The sequence below is a fragment of the Desmodus rotundus genome, chromosome 4, assembly GCF_022682495.2.
Source record: "Desmodus rotundus isolate HL8 chromosome 4, HLdesRot8A.1, whole genome shotgun sequence".
NCBI lineage: Eukaryota > Metazoa > Chordata > Mammalia > Chiroptera > Phyllostomidae > Desmodus > Desmodus rotundus.
The window spans coordinates 43,430,848-43,438,145 of record NC_071390.1 but is presented as its reverse complement, the minus strand read 5'-3'; positions in this window follow the sequence as shown (position 1 = coordinate 43,438,145).

Here is a 7,298-nt window from a genome sequence, read left to right as displayed (position 1 = left end):
AGGACTGTTTTCTTTTTAATTCATGTGTGGCCAGACATGCTTGCTTGCTTTTTAAGAGCACATGGAACATTCTTCAGGATAGGCCATGTGTTAGGTCATAAAACAGCCTCATATTGAAAAAGATTAAGATCATGCAAAATAATCACAGTGAAAAAAATAAGGAAATTGGGGAAGTTCACAAACGTGGAATATAAACATCACATTTCTAAATAACCAATGTGCCAAAGAATAAAATCACAAGGGAAATAGAAAACACATTGAGATGAAGGCAAATGAAGACGGTGTTCCAAAGCGTAATGGGATACAGCTAACGCAGTGCTGAGAGGAGTATGTGTAGCGGCTACTGTCTGCGTTACACGAGGAGATCACAAATCAACAACCCGGCCTTTGACTTCAAGACTGGGAAAAAAATAGCAACGTAAGCCCCAAGCAAGCAGGTGGAATGAAATAAGAATTGGAGCAGAAATTAAGAGATGATAGAGCAAAGTCAATGAAACCAAACGTTGGTTGTTGGAACTGATCAATAAAATCGACAAACTTTTAGCTAGATTGACTTAGGGAAAAAGATTCAAATTATTAAAACCTGAAATGACAGAGGGTACTTTACTACACGTGGTACAGAAATAAAAAAGGATTATAAAGAAATACTGTCAGCAATTTTATGACAAGTTAAATGGACAAATTCCTGGAAAGAACAAACTACTAAGATATATAAACCATATAGCTGATAATTTGAGAGGAAGAAGAGGTATTTTATAAGCAGTTTGGTCAAGAAAAAAATGCAAGTGTTATTTAAAGTTATATAGCAATAGAGGAACTAAAACTATAAGAAAAATTAGAAGTAGTAATGTTACTGTAAGTGGTTAGAACTTATATCTGTCATGGAGACATTGCCTATATATAAATGAATTGTACAGGTACAATCATATTCATTGGGGCTATAGATGTACTCATCATACTGAAGCCTGAAAAGTGGGATAGCCAGCCTGAAGGTGGGAACAGATACGGGAGGACAGGAAGCGAGATTCGCTGTTGTTCTGCTACCCTTCTGACTATTTTCATTTCTGTATTTATATTATTTAAATAATCTTAAGTGGAAAATAAAATACTTATAGCTATTTTGAGGAAAGGAAAAAAAACACCATAAACAAGCCTTCATTGCCCCAGAACTCTTAACAGGTTGGCCAGGATTCAGACCCCACTTAGTTTTACGTTAAACCATTACGTTGTACAGCGTTTCATTTTAGTTAATTACTGAGTGCTTGCTGTGTTACAGGTACTGTAAGCAATTACATGAATTATTGCACTTAATTTACTTCTCACCGTAACCTGAAGAAGTAGGTGCTATCGTTTTCATTTTTGCAGACGAGAAAACTGAATTACTGGATATTAAATAACTTCAAACTGGCAGAGCCACAGTTTGAATCTAGATGCTCAGACTCCAGAGCCCTCACTCTTACTTACCCTGTTATTTTGAAATCTGGAGGACAAAATTTCAAGAAGCCAATAATCAAAATAAAATTACAAAATTTCAAGATAAGGGTGCTTCGCATCCACCACTCTAAAACTCATTTAAAATATTTTATACTTAGAAGAGATGTACAATTTTGTCTTCCTTTACCACATGAATATATTTCTCTTTGATTTCCCCCCAGCTATGATATTCACAAGTCTCCGTGTACACCTATGACTGATTCCTTTACAAATGATGGCAGGAAAATGGTGCATTTAGGGAACAGACAGGAGAAGGACGTGGCTGGAGACTATGAGACATTCATGGTTAGTGGTAGGGAGCTCAAAGGTAGGTAGGTCTAAGATGGTAAGTGACATTGGAGGAATGCATATTTGAAGTAAATGCAGTTTAAAGCTTACATTTTGTTTTTTTAGTCGACGCGTTTTAGTTTTATTGTGATTTAATTTACATACTATAAAACATAACATTTTTTAGTGTATTCACAGAGTTATGCAACCATCCCTACAATCTAATTTTAGGATATTTTCATCACTTTGAAGAGAAAGCCATACCCATTAGCAGTCATTTTACATGCCCCGTCCCCAACCCTGGGCAACCACAATCACTAACCTACTTTCTGTCTCTGTATTGGTCTGTTCTGGACATGTCACATAAGCGAAATCATACCTAGGGAATGCCGGGTCATGTGGGAATGATCTTTAACCCCTTCGGGAAATACCAGACTGTTTTCCTAAGTGGTTGCACCATTTTATATTTCCACCAGCAATGTAAGGGGGTCCTAATTTCTTCACATCCAAAATTTTTCTTTTTTAAAAAAATTGAGGTATAATTGACATAACATATTAGGTTCAGGTATACAACATAATGATTTGATATTTGTATTTATTACAAAGCGATTAACACAATAACTAGTGAACATCATCACATAATTTCTTGGTAATTTTTGTTTTTCTTACAATGAGAACTTTTACAATCTACTCTCTTGGCACCTTTTAAATATGCAATGTAATATTATTAACCGTAGTCACCCTGCGGCACATTACATCCCCAGGACTGACTGATTTATTTTGTAACTGGAAGCTTGTACCTTATCCCCCATCTTGCCCCGCTTTTCCCATCCCCCACCCCCACCTCTGGCAAGGACCGATCTGTTCTCTGTAACATTTATTATGGCATGTCTTTTTAAATTATAGCCATCCTGGTGGGTGTGACGTAGTACCTCTGTGATTTTGACTTGCATTTACATAATGACTAAGGATATTGAGCATTTTTCTTGTACTTACTGGCCATTTGTTTATCTTCAGAGGAATGTCTGTTCAAATCTTTTGCCATGTTTATTTTTTTTAAAGATTTTATTTATTTATTTAGAGGGGAAGGGAGGGAGAGAAACATCAATGTGTAAGAGAAACATCCATTGGTTGCCTGTCGCACGCCCCCAGAGACCTGGCCCCCAGCCCAGGCCTGTGCCCTGACCTTTCCTTTTGTAGGATGACGCCCAACCCACTGAGCTACACCAGTCATGTCTAAAATTGAGATATTTATCTTTTTATAATAGAGTTTCAAGAGTCCTTTATATAGTCTAGATATAAGTCCCTTCTAAGACACATAAGTTGTGAATGTTTTTTCCCATTCTGGGAGTTGTCTTTTTCTCTTCATTGATGGTGTTATTTTGCAGCACAAGTTTTCATTTTGATGATGTTTATTTTTTCTTTTATTGGTTATGTTTTGGGTGTCATATCTAAGAAGCAGTTGCAAATTCTAAGTTCATGAAGATTTATTCCCTATGTTTTCTTCTCAGTGTTTTATAATCCATTTTGAGTTAATTTTTATACATGGTGTCATGTAGGGGCACGGCTTCTTTCCCTCTCAGGGGGATGCTTGTTGTCCTAGCACCATTTGTTAAAAGGCTGTTCTTTCTCCATTGGATTGTTTCGATGCCCCTGTAAAAAATACAGTCATCCATAGACACATAGGCTTATTTTGAAGTCTTAATTCTGTTACATCGATCTGTACGTCTGTCTTTCTGCCAGTACCTCCTTGTCTTCATTACTGTAGCTTTGGGTAGGAAGTTTTGTGACTGGCAGTGTGAGTTCTCCAACTTATTACCAACTTATTTCTGCTTTTTCCAGATTGTTTTGGCTCTTCTGGATCACTTGTGTTTCCACATAAATTTTAGGATCAGCTTGTCAATTTCTGCAAAGAAGCCAACTGGGATTTTGATAGGAATTTCACTGACTCTGTAGTAAAATTTATGCTTTTTGATAATAATTTCTATTATTCTGTCATAAATGGCATCTTTTTAATGTCTTGCATTTGCAGATACATAAATTTGTTATCTACATGATTTTGGAGCATGATTATGGGGTAACCTGATAGTGAAGTAGCCACTACGCAGCTAATATTCTGCAGTTGTATTGTAGAAGGGCCAAGGACACAGCACAGTCTTATGTTTGGGGTGCAAAGAGTTAGGTCAATTCAAGAGATGCTTATGAGGTTGAATCCACAGGACTTGATAAGACAGAGAAGAATATAAAAGATTATTCCCAAATTTCTTTGGGCAGCAAGGTGGGGAATGCTGGAGAAGGAGCACCAGGAACTTCCATCTGTTCTGTGAAGACTGGTTCACGTGATGGCTATTGGCGTGGCTTAGAGGTCCCTGCAGACAGGCACCGGTAATGAGAGCTCGTATGTATATAGCGCCTCCGTTTACAAAGCACTTGGACATTCCTTAGCTTATTCTTTGCCTTGAGAGGTAACCAGAAAGTATTCATTTCTCGTGCTTGCTGCAATCAGCTACCAACTTGGGGACTTCAAACAGAGACATTTACTCTCTAACAGGACTGGTGTTCAGAAGTCTGAAGTCTTGAAGGGTTCAGTGGGGTTCAGTGGGGCTGCAGACCCTCCAAAGGCTCTAGGGGAGAATCCGCTGTTGGCTTCTTCCAACTCGTTGGCTGTCAGCATTCCTTGGCATGTGGTGGCTGGATCTCCTTCAGCTCTGTCTTCTCATCACCCTCTCTTCTGTGTGTGGGTCTCCAAACTACCCCCATTGCTCTCATGTGATTGTATTTAGGCTCCACACAGATAATCCAGGATAAGGTCTGTAACTTAATCACATCTTTTGCTGTAAAAGGTAACATTGGATTGGGATGTGAACATTTCCTTCTGGAAGTACCAGTCAGCCCACTATACAGGGCAACAATGACCCACATTTTACATTATTTTACCGGGTCACATGGTTATGAATTGTATAATTTGACCTTGAGCCCAATTCCTAGTCAAATCTTTTACCACTATACTGTAAGTCACAGCAAGAAACAAGAGTGAGAGGAAAAGATAGCTAAGGCACAAAAAGAGAACAGAAGAGAAATAGGGGAATAGAAAACAAAATTACATTGCAGACTTGAAATTCTGGACAGTGAGCAAAAAGAGATACCGTTGTGGAAAGAGGCCAATAGGTAATAAGCCCAGGTGCAATACCAGTTAATGAATAATCACACCCTTCTAAGGTCTGTCTTTGTTACCATCCCTCTGCGTGGTTTAGTTTTCCAGGCCTGGAACAATCTACAATGGAGATAATTTCGTTTACTTACAACAGATGTCACAGTGCCTTGCAGATCATAGCATTTCATCATTGGAAGGCATCATAGTTATCAGCCATGGTTATCAGTTAATAGTAAGTTCTATAAGGTCTGTTGATATTTGTATAAAACTTTATAAAAATAGTTATTTGCTAGGTAACGAACACTCCCAGGCAAATGGTAAACAACGTGGCTTTCATTTTTTTCGACTCCTGCTCAGGTGTCATTCTGTTGAGAGAAGACTACTGTTTTTAGAGCAGTGGTTCTGAACTTCGGCTGCACACTCGAATTATCTGGGGAACTTCTCAAACCACAATGTTCCCGTCCACCCCAGAGCAATGAAAAAGCAGGCTCTAGGAATGGGACCTGAGAGGAGGGATACTCCAGCATTTTTACTTTTATTTTTTAATTTTCACATTCACATTTTAAAATTGATATGTAAAAAAATTTAATGTCAAAGAATTGTAGAGTTTGAAATTCCTAGAATATTGTGAATGTTGACTTAGAAAGATAAAGTTACATCACTCTCAAATGTATATAATGGGTTGTGAATACCACAGAGTGACAGGTACCTACTTAGCCCCGGGAGATTTCTCACCATTCCTTTCCATTTCGCTGCCTCCATAAAATTTTATCCTACCAGTGTGAGATGGCTTATGCTTAAATGCCTTTTATTTATTACTCTACCATAATTCTCTGCAGCAAATATATGTGTATAAATTTGGATCGAACTTTTAAAATTTCCTGTGGCCATGAGGCTTCAGCTACTTAAAAATTTTGGATTGTGGGATCATTGTGATAACTATTAGAATGCAATTATTAAAAGCAACATTAATATATTACAGGTTTGAGGAACAAAATTAAAATTTTCTTCAATAGGTAAAAGAAACTAAATATGCTATATTTATACAATGGAATGTGCAGCAATAAAAAAAAAGAATGAAATATAAATGCATTAGCATGGATGGATTTGAAAAGCAACATTTGCATGAAAGAAGCCAGACATAAAAGAGTATATATTGTATGATTCCATCTACATGAAAATCCTAGAAAATGCAAACCAACCTATACTGACAAAACGCAGACTGGGAGTTCCCTGGGGCTGGCTGTGGAGGGAGGGACAGACTGCAAAGGGTTATAAGAAAGCTCCTAGGAGAACTTCAGTGAGGTGACAAGTTTACCAGGTTTAATCATTTATCAAATTTCATTGGGTTACAGTTTAAATTATATACAGGGTGGGGCAAAATAGGTTTTCAGTTCATATGAAAAATAATGCAATAATTAATAATACAAGAATAAATTCTGTTTTGCATACTCACAACTGTAAACCTACTTTCATCCTACCCTCTATGTCAATAAAGTCAATGAAATATGTTCTAAGTTTCTATAAATATTAAAAAGTAAATTTTTATTGGAAATATGAAGGAGAATAAATCCCTCCTCAAAACAGTGAAAGCCTGTCTCTCAATGTTGAGCTGAAGTTAATAGGGCTGGTGTAGATTCACCCCCAAACCCCTATGTAACCTCATTTTCTATTCTACCCCTAACTCAACTCATTTTACCTGCTTCCCCGCCATGTGGCCATATGCCTGCCCGCTCCTCGTTCATGCTTCTCTATTTTTCTTCCTTTAGGTCTTTTCCCAAATGTCATCTTTTTAATGCAGCCCTCCTACAACAACCCTTTAAACTGGCAACCTGTATTTCCATCCTCATACTCCCATCTCTTCTGCCTCACTCTTCTTTTTCTTTATTCCATAGACCTTAACACCTTGTAACTACTGTATAACTTACTATGCCCAGTATTTATTACTATTAGGATCTAAACTCCATCAGGTCTGCTTTGTTATATTCTCTGCTGTACCTAGAACTGTGCCTGGCATATACGCAGCACTCAGTATACGCTGAATAAAGGAATGAGTGAAAGTAGACTCGACACTGAAGACTTTTAAAGTTATATACATTTGTGTCTATAAGATCCCTCGTTAAACATATTAAACATTTCTAAGGATTTCCCTGAGGTTACGCGTCTGAAACAAAACAAAAACAAAACCTTTCAGTTCAAAGAGGTTGATTCAATGTTTTTACGACAAGTTATAAATACTATGGAATTCAAGAGCCATTTGCAGAACTAACTCTGGTGATAATGCAGAGTCTTAAATATGAGGCAGGAGTCTATGAAGTTAAGCACTCTTCTTCCTTACAATGAGAATGCCCAAATTAGGAGGAAACATACATTTGAAGGACAA